Source organism: Rutidosis leptorrhynchoides, chromosome 7, assembly GCF_046630445.1.
Source record: "Rutidosis leptorrhynchoides isolate AG116_Rl617_1_P2 chromosome 7, CSIRO_AGI_Rlap_v1, whole genome shotgun sequence".
Lineage (NCBI taxonomy): Eukaryota > Viridiplantae > Streptophyta > Magnoliopsida > Asterales > Asteraceae > Rutidosis > Rutidosis leptorrhynchoides.
The window spans coordinates 69,410,859-69,433,674 of NC_092339.1; positions in this window are offsets into that span (position 1 = coordinate 69,410,859).

Consider the following 22,816-nt stretch of genomic DNA (forward strand, 5'->3'; position numbering starts at 1 on the left):
TGTATGATACATTATAGTTGACGAATGTTATTTTTGTAGTTTAGAAATAACTTATAAAGGAAGTCTACTTCACTTGCATAACTGCATTACACATTCGCAATGAAATTAAAATCAAGAAACAAATTTTACTTCTATTATCTCATGTTTACAAATAGCAACATCTATTATCTCATGTTTACAAATAGCAACATGACTTTCAAGACAACACTTAAACATATAACCCAATTAATACTTTACTATCAATAACAAACAATATTTTACTATCAATAACATACAATACATATAAGTATAAATGGGTGTGAATTAAAAAAGTTACAAAACTTACTCTCAATCCTTTAGACGGATTATAATGCGTTTACTTTCATCATCGTTTTCCTTTTGATAGTATTCCAAATCTCCACAGTACAAAATACAACCACTCACATCTAATAAACAGTACAAAAACTTACTCTCAATCCTTTAGGCTGATTGTAATGCGTTTACCTCCATCGTCATTTTCCTTTTGATTGTATTCCAAATCTCCACAGTACAAAATACAACCACTCACATCTAATAAACATGTAGATTGAAATATGATAGTGAGTGCAGACATAAAAATGAAACATTAACTAAATTATAAAGCAGGTTGTAGATTGAAATATGATAATATGTACAGACATCAAAGATTAAACATTTGATCCATTTTTATCATATTTTCTTTCAAGGCAATCTAAAACTTCCCGCATACTTATGTTTAATTAGGATTTAATCAATTAACTCTTTACATAGTGCCTCTTTTGTGTAGTTCCTCTATGCACACACCCAAGACAACATCCAAGCTCCTCGAAAGCAGCCATGGGCAGGGCAACAGTAGATGTTGCAGAAGTACAATTGAAACCAAGCAACCAATAAAAATGATTGTAGTAATGATATGTAAAGATTGATAACCTGATAAAGTAAATAAACTATAACAGAACTTGAATTCAATGATAATCAAGTTATGAGATACACTAACACTTACCAGTTTGGAGATAATCCCTATTTGACCCATTACCCATTTTCAAAAATGCATCAACTTTTAGGCCAAGGGCTACTCAAAATTGGTATCTGCAAAATTCACAAATATGTATCACAATCCCTAACATATAGATATATACCCTCCACATGGTTATACTTTTACAGCAACATTCCATTATACTCATACAATAAAAAAAAATGCTAAATCATAATTTAATTCAAAGTTGCATGTTGTCCACTAATGCCAAAGTTGCATGTTTGAGCTAGAAAGCAACACACATTCAAATAGAGTCGAGTTTGAAAGAATTATTTCTTAATAGTGAGAAGAAATGTTATCAACTTTAATCAAGTTAAATGCAAACGTTAAAAAAGTGCATTTTGACTTTTTAGTTAAACTCACTTTTTCCCCACCCATAATGTCCAGCATTGAAAATTAAATATACACTTCGTTCATTATAAGGCGACACAAACCTTGCAGGTGTTACAACTGTATCAGCACCTCGTAAGTAGATCAAAGTAAATACAGTTAAAGAGGTTAGTCAGAGTCATAAATCGATAATAGCTGAGCTAAAATTTTAGTACACAAATCAATGCAAAAATTATCTTCATATAAACTCCTCCAATAAATAGCCACCAACAAAAAACAACAAAGCAATTTAAGACTGAATTTTTTTTTTTTTTAAAAAATCGAATCAAACCCTAAACTGAAAATACAAAACTTCAGTTTTCATAAAACCTTATTTGAGAAAATTCCTCCTGGAAAAATGAACTTCGTTGTCTCCTTTTTGTATATTTTTATGAGCTATCGTTCTCTTATACCATTTCATATTGTGCAAAACTTTCTCATGTCATGAACAGATCCCTATACAATAACATATTTATATATATTTCGGTGGTCTAAGAAAATGAAATTTGATCAGTGTTGATTCACATGTGTTCCAATTAAACTCATTTCTTAACAGACCCTAACCATATGGTCTATTTGCAATGGCTCAAAAATTCCTTCAAGACATTAGCAAAAACATAAATATAGATGTCACATTAGTGATATCTCTTCTGACTACCTAGCATATCTGCGATGTTAGTTATACGGAGCTGAATCATGGTTTGCATAACCATATATTCTGAAGATCTACACGAAGAGGTAGAAGCTACAGAAAAAAAAACTAAAATCATTATCCAGAGATAAAACATCCTAAGACAGAGATAATTAGCCAATCTATAAATAATATTAATCAAAATCATATATGCTTATATCAGTCTAAGATACAGCTAATTGCTTTAGTATTAAATGGACAGATAAATTTTGAAAGTTTATAAACAAACCATTGAAGCTTGAAGAAATGATAGTTTCTTTCGTTATAGCAACACTTGCAGCTGCTCTGCTTTTTCGCTTTTGGTAACAATATCCAATCGATAAACGTAGAACCAAAATAGAAACACTTCCTAAATCACAAGAATAAGAGTTGCATATGAGCGAAAAATTCAAATAATAGATAAATTAACTCCTTGTACTTACCATATAAAATTACTTATTTTAAACAACAATTTGAAACACAAAATACAACACTCTAAATCACAGTTATATATGGAGAACAAAGCTCATAAACCAAACCAAAAAAATAACATCAACAACCTTACAACATGTACAAATCATGAAGAGCATAATCTCTAAGCCAATAACATGAATCTGCATACACATAAAAGCAATCATGAGCATGTTTAGCTCAAACTGCTGCTAAAAGAAATCATCTTAAGGTTACTTAATGTAAAAACAAACCACAGTAACTCAATGCAACTGATGTGTGCGAGGTGGCGTACGAAATATTATTATAGTTTACTACAAAATACTATTAAATACGATACAATTTACACAAGTTATTTATTTATTTATAGAATGGGATATACCTAAACCTTGCTACAACACTTATAGGCAGTGTACCTAATCGTATAGTAGTGTAGTTTTTAGTAAGTCCGGTTCGTTCCACAGGGATCCAATTATTGCGTACACTATATTTTTAAACAATTATATTTGTATAAATAAATATATAATATATATATATATATATATATATATATATATATATATATATATATATATATATATATATATATATATATATATATATATATATTAGTAATATAGTAGTATTATTATTATTATAAAAAGGGGATTTTACAGTTTAATAACCGGTTTGCCGATTTTAAGTCTTATATCACAGTTAAAACCTAATGCAAAATATTAAAAATAAATATAACTTAATTTAAAGCGTAAAGTAAATGGCGATAATTAAAAGTGCGATAATTAAAAGTGCGATAATTTAAAGTACGATAAATAAAATAGCGGTAAATAAAAGTACGATGAGATATAAAATAAAAGAATTATGCTTATTTAAACTTCCGTAATCATGATGTTTACGTTTTGATTTTAATTTATTACCATGAGTTAATTGTCCTTTGTCCTGGTTTATTTGATACGTCTCTCTGGTTTTTGTCCATAATAGTCCATCAGTCATAAATATAAAGTGCGAGTGTCCTCTTCAAATTACCCTTATACCCGAAGTCAAATATTCCAACTAATTGGGGATTTAAACTGTAACAAGGTCTTAATACTTTGTTAATGATTACACCAGGTTATCGACTGTGTGTAATTCAAGGTTTTAATACGTTGTTAACAATTACACCAATTATCCTTGTATGTAATCCACCCTTGTTTTAATAAGTCCATTGACTATTAATCCATTCCTGTGTCCGGTCAAATGAACGATTATTAGTATTTATAAATATCCCGCCCATCGTATCCGATCGAGTGTATGTGGTTATTTATAGATACGTCTAATTATAAATCTCTATATTAAATTAACGAACTATCATTCAGTTAAACAAATATAAAGCCCATTAATAGCCCATAGTCCAATTTCCACAAGTGTCGGTCTTTTGTACAAACCCCAATTATGGTCCAAAGCCTAATAACCCCGTCTTAATATTTAGTCCAACATCACGATTACTTAGGCTTAAATAAGCATAATAATAACTTAGCTACGAGACATTAATTTAAAAAGGTTGAACATAACTTACAATGATTATTTATTGCGTAGTGTTACACGGACAGAGTTTCGACTTACAAAACCTTAAAACATTCGCTACAATAACCTTATTATTATTAACTTAAAATTAAAATTATAATTATAATTATAAAATATAAATATATATATTGATTACAGAAGAGAGAAATAAAGAAAAGGTGTGCATAATTCGGCAGAATGCATGGCCTTTTATAGGCGGATTTGAGTCCTGGTGTGCTCCGCGACTGCGGTTATTTTCTTCCTCACAGGTCCGCAATCACGGAGCTTTGGTTTCCAGCTCATCACACAATTCCAAAACGTGGGCTGCTGAATATTTTATAATATAATATATATATATATATATATATAATTAATTATTTATTATATTATATTCTTGTGCATAGTTGACTTGTAATTTCAGGTCCGTTGAGTCGTACATTGATAGTTGGTTCATGTCTCGGTTCCGGATTTTCGAACGCCTTTTCGTACGCTTAGATATCTTGTATTTTGCGTTGCGCAGCTTGTACTCTTGTAATTTATAGACGTTTCTCATCAATAATTTGAACCACTTGAATTGTATCTTGTACATTTGAGCATTCTGGTCATTTGCGTCTTCAAATCTCCGAATCTGTCTTTTGTCTTCACCTTTTATTATTTAAAACAATATCACTTGTAAATAGAACAATTGCAACTAAAAACTTGTCTTTCTGGAAGGATAATGCTATGAAATATATGTTCGTTTTTAGTATTATCAGCAACACATGAAAATCAACAACTCGAAAGCAAGAAGCTAGCACCTGATATTCAAATTTCTAAAAAGGTTACAACTTTGCAAAGAATATATAGATATGCAACTGGGTTTAGCTATATCGCATCTAGTGGGTTTTGCTCTTATTACAGTAACACATATGTTAAGATGTAAACTTTAGTTTTCTACAACCATTACTAATGTATATATAAAATCTGATCAAAAGCTTCTTTAGAATCATTCAAATCCTTTTTATAACATCGTAGGAATTAGATATAAGAAGTTTTTGTACAGACCGAATTCAAGTATATGTGAATGGAAGTATTTCCTAAACATCTCAAACACTAAGACCATTACCCACTACTATTTATAATGCAAAAACAAAAAACGATCACTAAAGCCCTATAAATAGATTAGTATAACATAAAAAATGCAAATTCACCTCTTGTCATTTCATCGAGCACGTTGTGTGCGTTCATCATGACGAAGATTTTTTGAGTACTTTCACAAAATTAAAACTTATTGTAACATATAAAAGAACTGATGTAGTTAATCAAAGGCTGCATAACATGATAAATTAAAGAACTTTTAAAAAAAAATAAACAACAATATACAAAAAAAAAAAAAAAAAGATGCAAAAGCAATAAATCAAGATGCAAAACCTTCATCATAGTTTCAATGTCTTCAATTCTTTTCTTGGCAGATTTGAAGCTTCCATTCGCGTTTTCTAACCTAACAACGAAAATTAATTAGTTGTAGGAGAAATTCACAGAGAAGAAGTTTAAGAAGATGAAATCCAGAGTAATTTGAAAGTGAGATAATGAATTACTCCGTAATAAGTAAATTGAAAGTGAGATAATGAATTACTCCGTAATAAGTAAATTGAAAGTGAGATAATGAATCATTTATCAATTTGAATTTGAAAGAGTAGGTTTATATTTTAAATTTTTGATCAGAGAGAAATGAGCGAGCGTGCTTTCTTTTTTCAATACCGATACAGACTCCGTATGTGGATAGGGTCAGATATATTTTTAGGGATTAATTTTTTATAATTAATTTCCAATTTGTTAATATGTTATATATAATATAATTTGATTAATTAATTTTTAAGATTTATTTAATTTAAAAAATAGAGAAGGATGATGTCACCAAAGTGGTTTGAGAATGTGACATGTGTCCTCCAAATTTTTTTAACCTAAAGTTTTAATTATAAAGTGATGTCATTGAATAGCCATTTTCATAGAGTTTAGTAGATATTGTCTTTTGTCATACATCGGAGGTGGGAGCAAATCAAAGTTTATAACTTCCACTATAAATAAAGGCATTAGCCTTTGTAAAAAAATGCACCAAAATATATGGCAACACACACCACAAATTTTGTAAGTATACACACAATAAAGTTTTTGTTTTCCAATCTCATTCGCAACATAGTCTCCCCGTTTCGGTTATTTTTTAGGCAATAGTTCAGTCTGGCGATACGGGGAACAAACGAAGAATTTGTTCAAGAGAATTGTGTTAGACAAGCCCGGTTCATCATATTATCTGTTAGATCGTTTTAATTTTCTGTTAATAATCTAATTATTTGTTATGAATTCTTATAGTTAGATTATCATGTTTGGTGTGATATGTTTGCTTATTTCAGTTCGTATACTTTTTACCACAAAAGGACCTAAGACTGATATAGGTTGAACAAATGAAAAAAATGCTCGACACGAGTAAGTCTCACAAAGAAAACTAACTCGATCTGAGCCTAATCGAAACCAAACTATCAAACTAACCAATTGATATTGCTTAAATCATACATACTTACTTTTGTAAAATCGGTCACAGTTTGGTTATTTTCAGTTCTTTATTGAAGATATAATGTTGATATTTGCTGAAGATTAGATCTATTGGATCGAGGATGATATATGAAGAGTCTTCGCTGATTTATACTTGATTTGAAGCTGAAAAGTAAGATAAATTGGTTCAGGTTCGAGGTAAGGATCAAACATGCAAAGTTCAAGGAAAAGTCAAGCCAAAACTGGAAATATGAAGCCTCGCGAACGCGAGGGTTAAAGGTAGAAGATTTATCGCGAACGCGAAGATTTGATCGAGCTTATTTCGCGTACCAAAGATTTAAATGCCGAACCCAAGTGCAGTTTAAGGGATCTCGCGATCTCGAGATTTTGCATAGAGGATGGTTCGTGATCGTGAGCTAGGTCGGTTTCGGTCAGCTTTGTTTTAAAACCGGATTTCGAGCATGTTAGAAAAATATCTTAATTTTGAGGAACAGAGAGCTAGGGTTGGGCGATTTTGGCCATTCAAAAACTATTCTTCACTATATCTAAAAGAGCTTTTCATCTAGGATTGAAAATTAGATTAAATCATCGATTACTATTGGTATTCTAGTTTTCATTAGTTTTTGTGAGATTAACATGAATTCTTGCTTTATCATGTCCCTGATTGATTTATCTATGAAAATGAATAGCTAAACCCTTTAGTGTGCTTGGATGTAAAACTTTTATTAGTTGGATTGTTCTATTATATGGATTATATTGTTTGCACGATTATTAATTGTTGAGTTTGATTAAAAGTTCTATTATTGTGAATTTATTACTTTAATTCAATTATATAGATTGTTGACTAGTTAATGTGACTTAACTGGTGATAAACAATTTATACTTCAATAATTAGGTGATCTAGATATTTACATATGCATGTAAATGGTAATTGAACATCAGAGTTGTGTAACTGCATTGATTGATATTTGTAATTAGGATTGTATGTGAATTTTATATAGGTTGAATCATCTGAGTAAACCCAAAACACTAAACCCTAAACTCAAAACTCTAAACTGTAAACCGTTCGTGTTAAAAACTCAATCTAAATCCTAAATCTAAACCCTAAATCTAAACCCTAAACCCTAAATTTTTAAACCCTAATATCTAAACCCTATAAACCCTAATATCTAAAACCTCAACATACGCTCGAAAAACACTATAATTGTTATATATTAATTCTTCGAGCGTTTTTCTACCAAAATAAAAACATTCATCACAAAGTGTCTTTATTAAATGTTCATATTTTCATCCAATCTATAATGTTCGTGAACAAAGTTTTTTCAAAAAACGAAAAAAAAAAGAATTTACTTCCCACGCTTCTCCTCGATTGATTACTTCCCCTTAATCCTACCACTACCACTATATATAATTACGTACTTTTTATGAAAATTAAAAATACATATTCAAAATATTTAGTTTGATTTGCTATTGCAGCAGGTTCAGTGTTACACTATGGTCTACGCAGTACTTGACAAAGTAGGTTTTAAAGTTGTAATAGCCTTTTCAGTAATAAAAAAAGGCACGATATATATGCACACCCCTTGTCAATTTCGTCTAGGCAGATCTATTCAATCTATTCAATGTCAGATACTAGTTTGACCTCTTTGCAAATTATATTATACGGGATAAATTTTTATTTCCTTTCGTTTATGTTTTTAGTGAAGTGATATCTACACAATTCAAAATTGTTATGTACACAACTATCATGTTTTACAGTGTTGTACAGTACATCATTGTAAAACATAATGGTTGTGTACATAACAATTTTATCATTACCTATGTTTTTATCTTTTACTCTATTTAAATGATTAATTAAATGATTTACTCGGTAGTTTTTATTTCTTTCACAAAGTCCGCAAATATTTTTTCGTTTTTACAAATATATAATATAATTTTATTTATTCTGAAATAATAATGTAAAACAAATAATTAATGATCAAAGATAATTTTACATTATTCTCCAAACAAAGAGATCTACAAAAGAGGGGAGGTACAATTTGAACGCTTAAGTCAAAAATGTCGACCGTACATATCTTGTTGATTTTTATACGGACATTCTCATTCCGCTTCATATTTATAAGCATTTCAATTTTAGATTTGTCTCAAAATAAGTGACTACTTAATCTTCTAAAAGTCTCTTTATCTTCAAAAGTGTATAAACGCCAATTTTTATTTTTTTTTTACTTTAGTCAAGATAATACTAATATTTATTTTCTTAGTTGCATAAATAAAATAAAAAGAATGAAAGACATGGGATATGTGGTTGACATATGGTCCGGAGTAAAATAGAAATGAGCTGTTAAAGAAAAATGAAAGGATGAGTGAAGTTTTTTTTTTTTTTTTTTTTTTTTTTTGACTCATTTCTATTTTACTCCGGACCATATGTCAACCACATATCCCATGACTTTCATTCTTTTTATTTTATTTATGCAACTAAGAAAATAAATATTAGTATTATCTTGACTAAATTAAAAAAAAAAAAAAAAATTGGCGTTTATACACTTTTGAAGATAAAGAGACTTTTAGAAGATTAAGTAGTCACTTATTTTGAGACAAATCTAAAATTAAAATGCATATAAATATGAAGCGGAATGAGAATGTCCGTATAAAAATCAACAAGATATGTACGGTCGACATTTTTGACTTAAGCGTTCAAATTGTACCTCCCCTCTTTTGTAGATCTCTTTGTTTGGAGAATAATGTAAAATTATCTTTGATCATTAATTATTTGTTTTACATTATTATTTCAGAATAAATAAAATTATATTATATATTTGTAAAAACGAAAAAATATTTGCGGACTTTGTGAAAGAAATAAAAACTACCGAGTAAATCATTTAGTTAATCATTTAAATAGAGTAAAAGATAAAAACATAGGTAATGATATGTACACAACCCAAAATTGTTATGTACAAAAAAAAAAAAAAAAAAAAAAAAAGAAAGATGAGTGAAGTTATATCAGTATTATACTTTGGAGAGTAATATGGATATTAAATGAAATAAAAATAACAAGTAAGACATGGGTGATTGAAAGGATGGATGATGATGCCTGGCAAAAAATCTGTAGATGGGTGTACCGGTATTAGCTTCCTAAAAAAAATGTATGTATAACAATAAGATCATTTGATCACGGACAAACATGAATTTTTTGTAAGAGCGGACAAACATGAATTCTTTATTACAGTATTATTATTTTTTTTAGCAAAAAACTAAAATTGAAGTATAAAAGGATTTTTTTTTTTTTTTTTTTTTTTACCAAATTGTGAAAAAACCAATAATACAACGATTTGCAATTGGGCTTACATACTTCAATGTCCAATTGACCATGCACCATTATAAAAAAGCTTTACAACCCCAAAACATAAACATTCATATCCTACTAAATCACCTTCCTTGCAATACCATCAACATCTTGACCACCTCACATACCTCTTGTTCGGAAAACATACATTTGATCTTGGAAGCCAATAATGTAATCAGTGTGTTCATACCTACCGAGGCCCAATCCTCACCTTATACAGTGACAATTTCAGAATTATAACTCAGTGAAGTCTCAAAAAAAAAAATTTCCATGCTATTTTAGTGATAGTTTACCTTCAAGAATTCTATAAATTCATAAAATATATGGAGTCCGAGTAGTTAAATTTAGTTGTGACATACACAATTTAAAAGAACTACTATAAGCTTGAAAAACATATGGGGTCCTACAGTTAAATTTAGTGGTGTCATATACAATTTACGTGACATTATCTACTAAATATTTTCAAACTAATGGTGTTTCGTGACCCACGAGACACTAGCTAGATTCGCCCCTCTCATACTGCTCTAAATGGGTTGTGAATAATTGTTGAACAAACCTAGACCAAGTGTTTTAATACGTACAAGGGACTCACGCCATTCTACTCCGACTTTGAACACCAACAATGGCCGCAACATTGTCTTAAATTCGGGCTAAATTATGAAAAAAGTTGTATTTTATTTTCAAACCGAATCCAATTTGCATGAGCTTGGAACATGGTTTTTTATGACTTTGCTTTTATAACCTCTTTGCATATATTTTCCAGCTCGATTAAGTAGACTACTTCTACCTCCGAAAGATCCATTGCTTCTTGAACTTTGTTTAGCTCGTAAATTTGACAATTCAAAGAGGCCAACTTGAGTTTATATTTGCAATCTTATTGTTATCCCACATCTTCAAATCAACCTATAAATGTTTGCACTTTTTGCTAATTACAAAAGCGGTGAAACCTTGTTATTGATATGAATTCCACAAACCTCACATACCTCACTGATCAAACCAAAATCGTTATGGTGTAAATAGATTTCGGGTTTGAGTGCTTGATTTGGGAAAAAGAGTAAGTCGAATGTTTTAACTCCAATAATTGTGCAAACCCCGATTTGGAATCGGGATTCCAAAGGCGTAAAACAATCGATTGAATTAACCTTATTCGACCGGAATCGAATAAGTTAATATCTTAGGGTGAAGATTGGCTCCGATGATGATCGGAGCGTTGATCAGAATTGAGTTAACGACTGGAGTAATGCTACAGTGATTAATTTGAGCAGAGTAACATTAATGCATCCAGTGTTGTCCAAATGAAAGATCTTGTTTGCATATTTGTAGATGTTAAGGAGTGAATGATGACGTGGCACATGTCCCTTTAATGGTTGTAACGAACTTTGCTAATCCCGAGGGGTGACGTGGCGCCTGTCCTTTTCATGGGAATAACAGATCCTAACAAACTTTCCTAGATTCGCGAGTTGACGTGGCATGCAACTTGCTTGCATGCTTGTTCCGTTGTCAAGTACTCGTTCCGGGATGAAGTGTCTATTCCGGGACAATGCACTTTCTCCGGGACGGCGTGCTTGTTCCCGGAGGGTATCTTTATGCCGGTTTGAAATACCGAACCGAGAAGTGGTGACGGTAACAGCGGCGTGTCGGTTCCGGTTAAGGCATCATGGTGCTCTCAGTCTAGCCGGGGAGGTTTTGCTTTCTATTTGTTCCAAGTGTTTCTTCACGGTTATAGTTATCATGACTGGCTGCATGATGTCAGTTATGTGTATGTCATCCGAGCTCTCAGTCTTAGCCATTCGCCCGGTGTGGTAAAGTTGTTGAGATGTCGTCGGATGGATGTCGAGAAAGGGTCCGTATTCCGGGACGTGCGGTGCCGGGTAGGATCTTTGCCGAGATGCTTGCCTGTTTTTGAGACGGATCATTATGCGTATCATTAAGTCCCCCCAGTTTGGTGGTGGTAGCCGGAACGGTTACCACCGTCAAACTTTCGAGACGAAGCCATGCTTCCGATTGGATATGCATTTAATGTTTGTCAGTGTGAAAAGACAGTTTCTGCAAATACGCTCCCTTTTCGTGTTTTTTCATTTTTCAACTTTTTGAAACGGCGTTCGAGAGATTTCTTTTTGCGATTTTAATCATTGCTTTTGTTGATCCATCTTTTGATCTGAGGCGTTGGATCAATTTTCTTAAAACCTATAAATAGCTTCCCTTTTCCAATATTTGCACTTTTTACAGCCTTCGTGCCCTAAACGTCTCCTCTTCAAAAAACTAACAGTTTTTTTACGAACAAAGGTACCTTTTCTTGTTTCCTTCTTCTTTATTACTTTGCTTTTTGTATTTTCGTATATATGGCGGATCAGTCTTCCACTTCTACCAGTGTAGATGCTCCTGAGACTTCTTCTAGGCCTTCTGTAGATGTTAGTGGTATTATGAGTCAAGTGTGTGATGGATACCTTGACGAGATGGTACGTAGGTACCCATTTTTGACCCGTTATACATTGATGGTGCCTGATGCCATCCACATGGCCCATAAGCCTCCCCCAGGCATGGTTACCTTTTATGGCGCAACCATTACTGTGGGCAATTTTCGATTGCCCTATTCCGAATTCACGTACCAATTCTTTACGCACTATGGAATAGCGCATGCTCAGGTACATCCCCCTGCGTACCAAAAATTGGTAATGTGGGAGATGTACCTTAATCATTATCATATTCTTCCTACCGTCCGCGTGTTTCGATTCTGCTTTTCCATCTCGAGGTCTGAGGTTGGATGGTTTACCATCAAACGGAGTACGCAATTCAATTTTACTGGAGACATGGACACTTCATTGAAGGAGTGGCGGGAGTCTTTCTTTTTTGTCGATAGCAAAGGGCTACCGCCACGATTTGTTGGGCTCTACGAATGTGCAATTGACGTGAAGAAGAGAGCCAATAGAGTTTCGAATCTGAATACTGCCAGAAGGCGTGTATAGAAGCCATCCGGGAGTTCAAGTTTCCACAACGGCCATGCCCGGAGGCCATGCTTGTGTTGGGGGGAGTTAGCCACCAATGGCCGGATCCGAATACCAAGCATGTTCTTCATTTTAATGAAGCAGGTGAAGACTGATCCTAGCCACCTGCTATGTCGCCCAGTTTATTAATCGTATACTGACCTTGTTTGTGTTTGATGCTTATATAACAGTAATGGTGTTTGCTACTGCAATAGGTTTCCGTGACCTGGCGGAGATCCGGGTGGACAGCGTCCCGGTCAATTCGGGAGACAAGCCGGATGTCGCTCCTCAGGACCTGGAGCAAAATGCCGATGACGGGGCCGACTTGAGTCTTCCCGGTCCCGATGTGCCGGAGGGCATACGACGGTGAAGAGGAGGATTGACGAGCTTCCTCACCTTCGGAAGAAAGCCAAAGGTGACTGTCTTGTTTCGATAAATCAGTCTTACTTTAATATTTTGACTTGTCCCATGCCTAACTTCCGTTAAAAATATTTGTTTTACAGCTGTTGCCGAGTCGTCCGCTGGTGTTGGCCCAACCGGAACGGAGCCCATAGATTTGGGTGGGGAAGGTGAACAGTTTACCTTAGAAAGTTTTGATGACCTTCACTTCAACATCTCTGCGGGGGATGATCTTATCCGTTTCTTCTCTCAGCTGGATATTGATTACCCTGGCTGCAAGAGTATCTTGGAAAAGGGGTCTTCTTCGTCCCTTCACCAAGCAGTGTCTACCCTCCCCCAGGAAGAATCCGAAGTTGTTCGAGCCCGGGCACTCATGGCAATGAACACACTTGTTCTATTTGGTTTTGAGCGGGAGAAGCAGGTGGAGGACTTGGAGCGTCAGCTTAAAGCTTCCCGTGATGAACTGTCCCAGGCTCCCTTGGCCCGGGAAGCTGTTAAGAGCTTGGAGGTCCAGCTGAGGACTGCCAAGAATGAGTTCGCCCTGATGGTGCAGGAGAAGGATAAGGAGATTGCTGCTGCTGTTTCTACCAAGGAGGCGGCCCTGGCAGAGTGTAAGCGACTGCTAGGTGGTCTCCCTTCGATTTTGAAAAAGGCCATAAACTCTGCCATCGTGAAGTCACCCTTTCAGGTTTATTTGGATAGCTTTGGGGCGGCCAATTTTACCCATGCCGTTAGGCTGATGCAAAAGCATCATGTTAGTGGAGGCGTCCCCTTGCATCACGGATATATCCGGGAAGGTGAATCCGACTGTTGCGCGGGAACTCCAGGCTGCTCAACAGGCATTGAAAGAGATTCGTTTTGGTAGTTTTAAAGATCTCTGCTCTGATGAGGCGACAACTGTGCAGCAGCTCTTAGATTTTAATTTTTAGTTTGTTGTACTGCGCATCGTTGCATATTTTTTGAAGCGACTTGTAATGAAATTTGTAATTAATGAAATTTACATTTCAAGTATTTTGTGATGAATTTTCTTCAGTTGAACTAGTTCATATCTTCGTATGTAGGTCTAGACTACACTTGTGTTAGTTTTGGCATGTACACCGTGCAGTCACGCGTGTTTATGCCATCTACTCATTGGCCGTTTATCAGTATAAACTTGTACCGACGAAGGCTAGATGATCACCTCTTAAGGGGGTACAAAATAATGTGCATTGGACTTATATGGATGTTGGAATCCGTCTGCCGCTAGCCAGTTATAATTATTTGAACATCGTTGTAAATAACGTAATGGCAAATTTATTGTAACGGTAGAATGCTTTTATTAGTTCCTTAAAAAGGAAAAACATAAATGAGTTCTTTATTAAAAAGAAAAAGACAAACATCAAGATAACCATGGGTTGAAGTGATCAGTTTCAATCACGGTATCTATCTAAATCTCAGTTGCTCCATTCAGCCACTTTCGTTTTTTTCAACTGCTATCCTGTCTCGGTTGGAGCTTTCATAACTTTCAGTCCTTGAACGCTTGAGTGTCGGATTAAGGGGTTCAGCCTTTTTGCGCACACCATTAAATGATTTCTCCCATCTTGGCCGGTGACGCCGGCCGGCAACTGCCTTCGCTGCTTCATTAACCATGACTGAATTTTTGCTACCGGTATGTGCCGACGAGGAGAAGAAGGTTAGCCTTTTGAGGACAGAAACACACTTTTCCTCCATGACATGTGGTGTCCTCCATGATTCGGCGTATTTCCTATCTCGAATGCCTTCATTCCCGAGAAAAGGGTGTTGGGTGGATTGAACCGTGGCCATGCCTTGCTGGGTTGGTAGCTTGAGTATGCCATGAGCGGTAGACGCTATTGCACCGAACTTCTTGAAGAATTGTCTTCCAAGTATCACGTTTGTAGCAGTCACAGATTTGACGACATAAAAGCCGATGACTTCGCTACAGAGGTAGGGTTGAATACGCACCGTGATCGTTGCCTTGAGCCTACCAATTGCTTCTTCAGTGCAACCTGAGAATCCGGAGATGACGGCGTTAGATTGTCTCATCTTCCTTCCGACACATTTTGGAAGACGGGAAAGGCAATGAGCATACAAGACTTCGACTTCACTTCCCGTGTCGGTGTACATTTCGCTCACCGGGAACCCATCTATCAGGCCGGTAATGACTATCAGTTCATCCCAAGAGTATCGTAGCGGTATTCCCGAGAATGTGATGGCAGCATCTTTCCTGGACCTCTGCGGGACAAACGCGTCCTTCTCGACGTTGATCATGTTGATGACAACTTTATCTTTCGCCTTCTCACGTTTCTTACCGTCTTCCTTCTGCCAACTGAGTGTTTTGTTGGGATCAGCCTTTTTGAACTTCCGTCCTGACAACAAGTGATTGAGTTCACCTGCTTTGATTTTGGCGATGATTTCGCGTATCAGCGCCTTTCATTTATCAGTGTCATGGCCATTGTCTTCATGGAACTCACAATACTTGTCTGACTTTTGACCGTCCCGTTTTTCCAGTTGTGCCGGAGGGGTAAACTTTGCCTTTACGGGTTCTGTTAACAGTATTTCCCTTGGAGTTTTGGATAGGCTGTCGATTAGGGACCCTTTATCATATGGCTTTCGACTGCTCCTGTCATGTCTATGGTTGTTATAGCTTTTGTCGTGGCTGTTATGGTTTTTGTGATGGCTTTCACTGCGTCTGCTGCTGTCATGACAGTGCCTGCTGTCGCTTCTCCTTTTCTCTTCTCTTTTCTTCTCTTCCCGATGATACCCGACCTGTCTCTCCCTCCCAAAGTGTTGGTATTGCCTTGCTACCGTCACAACGTCTGCAAATGTACCCGGGATGTTCCATCGGAGATCAGAGACAAGTGAATGGTGTGCATCTTTGTCCAGGCACGTTATGAATTCGGAAATCTGTTGTGTTTCCGGGAGTCCTGGGATTTTTTGACATTCCAACATGTACCTCGTGATGAAGCTTTCAATTTTATCCCCCGGTACATCGGGATTTCGTGAGCATACAAGTGTGTATACGTGTGTCGGTGGAGTTTCTGATATTGCATGAGAAACTTTTCCCGCAAGTCTGCGAAGCATGTGATTCCGTTAGGTGGTAATTTTGCGAACCACTCTGATGTCACCACAATGATATGGCCAAAACGAATGATTTTGTTTGTGCGATTTCATCAGGTCACCACGCGTCAGCTCTGACTATCAAAGGGGGTATTAGTTTTAAATTTATATTTAGTGGGGCCTAAATCTTACTACTCCTTATTATGAGTAAGGGAAGTATGACCTAGAGTCGTATTGTTGAGATATCAGTAGAATCGAACCTATATCTAAACTTAAGATAATTATAAGGTGCAGGAGTAGTGGATGATTACCTAATATTGGGTTTTCTAGATTAAATAAATAAAGTAAAGTACGATAAAATTTGTAATTCAGATAAAGTTAAAACAAGTGCATGTTACGATTTCATCAGTTACTTTGTCGATATTCTGGAATGCTGGCTCATGGATAGGCGGTGACCTTGTATTTACTATACTAGTCCTAAACGCCCCTGTTATAAGACATGTCACTGGGTAATGCGATAGGCTTAAAGATTCTGAATAGACAGCAACGTTCCTTACCCCTGACGCCCGTGCTGTCTAACTACAGGCATACACATTCAGACGACTCATCCAATTGAGCGACTCGGTTGGGTGACGTATTAACATTCCGAAATGGTCTAAACTTTCTTAAGTATAATAAAATACATGGTTTTCCATATCCGAGAGACGCGATGTATCTTAATGCTTTCGTTAATGATTGGTTTAAAAGATAGTTAGACCCTTAAAAAGAGTTTAACCTATAAAGAACACCATGGTCAAGTCAAGCTGACTTCCATGAATACGTTCGGTTATCCTAACGGTCCAATCCTTTATGTGTTCGAACAAACAGTTCCTTAATTAACTAAGAATCCCTCAAGCGGGGTGCAATGCTTGAGACCGCGTTATGGTGAAGTGTATTAGTCAACACTAACCGTGTTCCATGGTCTTACTTAGCAGAGGTACAGCTTACAACAACCGTTGTGCTTCAGCGTGCACGTACGAAGTTTATATGCTTGGTGACTACACTAGCATGGTCTGGGACCGACAATATACTAGGGGTCTAGTTAGATGTTTCACTATGAAAGAGTCCTCAGTCGTAATCCAAGGATCGGTGGACTTACTATAACCGGTGTGCCTCAGTCAAACTCACGTTGTATCCGATAGACTTCTCTCACCAAGGGGTGACACATATAGTGTACTCTGAATCGGGGTACGCGACTTCCCAATAACAGAGCCAATAACTACGTTCTATTAGTTGGAAAAGCGATTGAGTTCAAAGCATAATCGGAAAGCATTTTGATAACATACACAAACCATAATATAGTTTCAGCATTATAACTGATTACGTCATACAAAAGTGACAACTTCAAGACTCCAGACCGCTCCTAATACAATCTTTGGCGTTCTTCTCCGGGTACTAGGTTTCCCGCACGGAGTCGAAAACCTTGAAAGTATGACTAATATTGTACAATAGAGAGAAAGAAGTGAATTAAAGTGTGTGTTGGAATGAATGACAAATGCCCTTTGAATAAGCCAAAATTTTCCCTGCAAACGGCTGGCAGGCCGTTTGGCAGGGACCGTTGCCAGACCAGGCTGTTTGCTTGAGCCGTTTGCTTAGGCCTTTTGGCAGGCCGTTTCTGAGCCAGGAAAGCTGTTTGGCAGGCCATTTGGCAGGCCTGGGCAGCTGGTTTTCCTGGATCGCAACTTGATTTCTTGTCTTTCACCGTTTTCGCTCTGAAATCTTCGTTTTAGCTCAGATTCTCTTGATTCTTTTTGCACCGTCTTCGTAATTACTCGTTCTTCAAATCTAACCGACGAAGTGGGTATTTTGTGAAGTGACCCGTCCTAATCTATAAGGACGAATACAAAAACATACGATTACATCGCGAGGTATTTGACCTCTATATGATACATTTTACAAACATTGCATTCGTTTTTAAAAGACAAACTTTCATTTCATCGAAAGTTGACGGCATGCATAACATTTCATAATATATCTAACTATAAATGACTTAGTAATAATCTTGATGAACTCAACGACTCAAATGCAACGTCTTTTGAAATATGTCATGAATGACTCCAAGTAATATCTCTAAATTGAGCAAATACACAGCGGAAGATTTCTTTCATACCTGAGAATAAACATGCTTACAAGTGTCAACCAAAAGGTTGGTGAGTTCATAAGTTTATTGTTAACAATCAAATTCATCATTTTGATAGACCACAAGATTCAAATACAGTACACCTATCTCGTGTGCGAAACCATTTTCATAAATCTTGATAACCGTACACATATCTCGTGTACAAAAATATCATACACATAACCTGTGTATAAAATCATTTTCTCGATACATAACATTCACTTTTCATTCATTGCTTGGCTTGGCAACCGACCTTAACATATAATGCGCATAAATAATATCCCCAAAACAGAACATCTCGTCTGTATAATATATATAAACTTCGAAGTACTAAACTGAAGCGACCCGTCCTAATCCATCCGGACGAAGTCCATATCGATTACAAATGATTCACAATAGTTGGTTACATCACAAGGTACTTGACCTCTATATGATACAGTTTTACAAACATTGTATTCGTTTTTAAAAGACAAACTTTCATTACATCGAAAGTTGACGACATGCATACCATTTCATAATATAACCAACTATAATTGACTTAGTAATAATCTTGATGAACTCGATGACTCGAATGCAACGTCTTTTGAAATATGTCATGAATGACTCTAAATAATGTCTCTAAAATGAGCAAATGCACATCGGAAGATTTCTTTAATACCAGAAAATAAACATGCTTTAAAGTGTCAACCAAAAGGTTGGTGAGTTCATTAGTTTATCATAATCATTCATTTTCATCATTTTAATAGACCAAAAAAATTTCATTTCCAGTTCTCATAAATATACGTCCCATGCATAGAGACAAAAATCATTCATATAGATTGAACACCTGGTAACCGACATTAACAAGATGCATATAAGAATATCCCCTATCATTCCGGGAAATCCTTCGGACATGATAAAATAACATCAAAGTACTAAAGCATCCGGTACTTTGGATGGGGTTCGTTAGGCCCAATAGATCTATCTTTAGGATTCGCGTCAATTAGGCGTGCACTAATTCTCAAAATTAGTGATGTTCCCTAATTCTTAGGCTACCAAGCAAAAAGGGGCATATTCGGCTTCGATCATTCAACCATATAATATAGTTTCGATTACTTGTGTCTATTTCGTAAAATATTTATAAAAATTGCGCATGTATTCTCAGCCCAAAAATATAAAGGGTAAAAAGGCGAATGAAACTCACCAAATGTATTTTGTAGTAAAAATACATATGACTATATTGAACAACTGAACAATGCAGGGTTGGCCTCGGATTCACGAACCTATATCATTTGTATATATATATTAAAACATGTAGTCGTAATCGAACAAATTTATATATATATTTAGTTATGTAATATGATTAATATTTATATATATGTTTTTTATCAATACTTTTAATGTATTATAATGCTTATTTGATATATAATAAAACCTATTATTATGAAATTGTAGTACACTTATATATAAACATATCTTTTGTTTTTTTAAAAAAAAAAAATTTGTAATATTACTGGTTTAAGGATAATAATAACAACGATAGTTTTAATAGAATTTTTAATAGTCATTTTAGTGGTAATACTAATATCATTGTTAAATGAGAAATCTATTATAATAATGATATTAATACTAATATTAAAGAAGAAGAAAAAAAAATACTAATTTGTATTATTTCCATATTGATAATAGTAATAATAATAATATTAATCTTAGTAATATTAATACTACAAAATACTAGTAACAATGATAATTCTAACATTTTTAGTGATAATACTTTTAACGATATCGGTAAGGATGACAATAATAATCTTAACAGTATTAATGATGTTATAATCACAATATCCTTAATAATAATAATAATAATAATAATAATACGTGTAATTTTCTAATAACTTTAATAATACTTATAAAAATATTAATGATAATTATAATACTTTTAAGTATTATAATAATGGTAATAACTATAACATTAGTTTTGTTAATGATAATAATACACATAATTGTAATATTAGTGATAATAGTAATTAACACATTAATAATAACATAATTCATAATAATAACATTAATAATAATAATAATCAAAATTTTAGGAAAATAAAACTACCTCAAAAAGCTTTTAAAAAGAAAACTGTCGCGAACGGGACTCGAACCCGAGACCTCTCACTAACCGACCCAGCAATCAAACCACCCAAGCTATTCCATTTTTCTGTTTTACAACCCAGACTATATTTATTTATCCCATCGTATAAACACCTAATTGTGATTAATTTGTTTGAAAAAAAATATAATAGAAGGAAAAAGGGTACTGCTGCTCGTCGCTAGGAAGGAATAAAAAAAATGATTTTCGATTTCAAAAACTTATTAGACCAAACATATAATACAAAATAGATTGTAATTCCCTTTTAGAAACTATCTGTATCGTTAATTTAACTTAAATCACAACATGATCTTCGAATTTCATCAAGAACAAATGTTTAACTTTTAAAATTTAAAACTTTGCCTCACAAATTCGAATCCGTTTTAAAGAATTGAGACTTGGAATTTTGATGAAAGATTGCTTGGATGATTCCTAACAAGGCTATTTTTATGTATTTTTAAATGAAGTTAAAAATCGAATTTTGGCTCAAAGGATGAAGAACGGAGGAAAAAAAAGAACTCGTTTATTATTTTTTTTTCTTTACACAACACATGTAGTAATATGTTACCAATGATTTCTTGTTTTAAATTCTTGATTGAAAAAATCCTGTAACTGAATCCGACAATTACAAAATCTAGTATAGTGTTGATGGTGAATGAAAACAAAATCGTACAGCTTCTTTTAATTTAGTTTATATAATTTAATAATTAATATTAATAATAATAATTAAATATATTAGTAATATCAGTAATTAAATGGATAATTGATAATGGTGGGGACTAATCGATTAGGTTTTTACCAATATTGTGAAGTGTTCAATTGTTACTCGCCAATTTAATCATTTAATCAGAAAAAAAATAAGATAATGACCTAAAACATTGGATTCTGTCTAAACGATGTTTAATTACAAATTGCATCTTATAGTGAAAGGAATAGAATTTTGACAAGGATGTGTAGCAAGATTCTTAATAATCTGACTTAAATTTTTAATTATTAGTAAATATAATTATATTAATAATAATAATAATATTAATTAATAATATGAATATTAATAATAATAATAATAATAATAAATTTTAATAGTAATGATTCTTAATGATATTGATAATGATAATATCTAATAAAGATATATCAATTACATGTTTCGAGTTTTATATCAATATATTATATGTTAAAATAATAATATTAATAATACTGGTTTTATTACTGTTGATATTTATTTTAACGATAATAATGAAAGTATTGGTGGCAACATAATAACTATCTTTTAAATTGTAATTACACTTATAATGTTAAAATTATACATTATAATTATACCTTATATGTTATATGATAGTATGTGTTGTATACTTATTATAAATACTTTATAAACAAGTGTATGAATATAAAAAAATGTAATTGTCTTATATATATATATATATATATATATATATATATATATATATATATATATATATATATATATATATATATATATATATATATATATATATGTATGTATGTATTATATATATATTTATTATACTATCCTCTCCGCATAGAAATAAATTTAAGCATATAGTATTTATAATCTATATATATTTTCCAATATTCATATGATAATAATTATTACAGAAATCGTATATATCCTTTCATAGATTTTATAAAATAATTTTCTTATCTTGTATATATTATTTTACATATTTACTTCCCATAATTAAATTTTCTTTTATTATTTTCAATACATACATTTGTGTATATATATATATATATATATATATATATATATATATATATATATATATATATATATATATATATACATATATTTATTTACAAACAATTGTTCGTGAATCGTCGGGATTGGTCAAAGTTCAAATGAATATATGATACAGTTCAAAGATTTTTATGACTCAACATTACAGACTTTGCTTATCGTGTAGGAAATATATAAAGATTAAGGTTAAATTTGGTCAGAAATTCCCGGGTCATCACAGTACCTACCCGTTAAAGAAATTTCATCCCGAAATTTGAGTGAGGTCGTCATGGCTGACAATAAATATGTTTCCCTGACGAATATGAGTTGATAAATAGAATTTTATCATTATTGAGTAATATGGATAAAATAATTCGATTATTCGAAGAGGACGAATGAAGCTATCACAAAAATTTGAAATAGGCAAAGTAAAG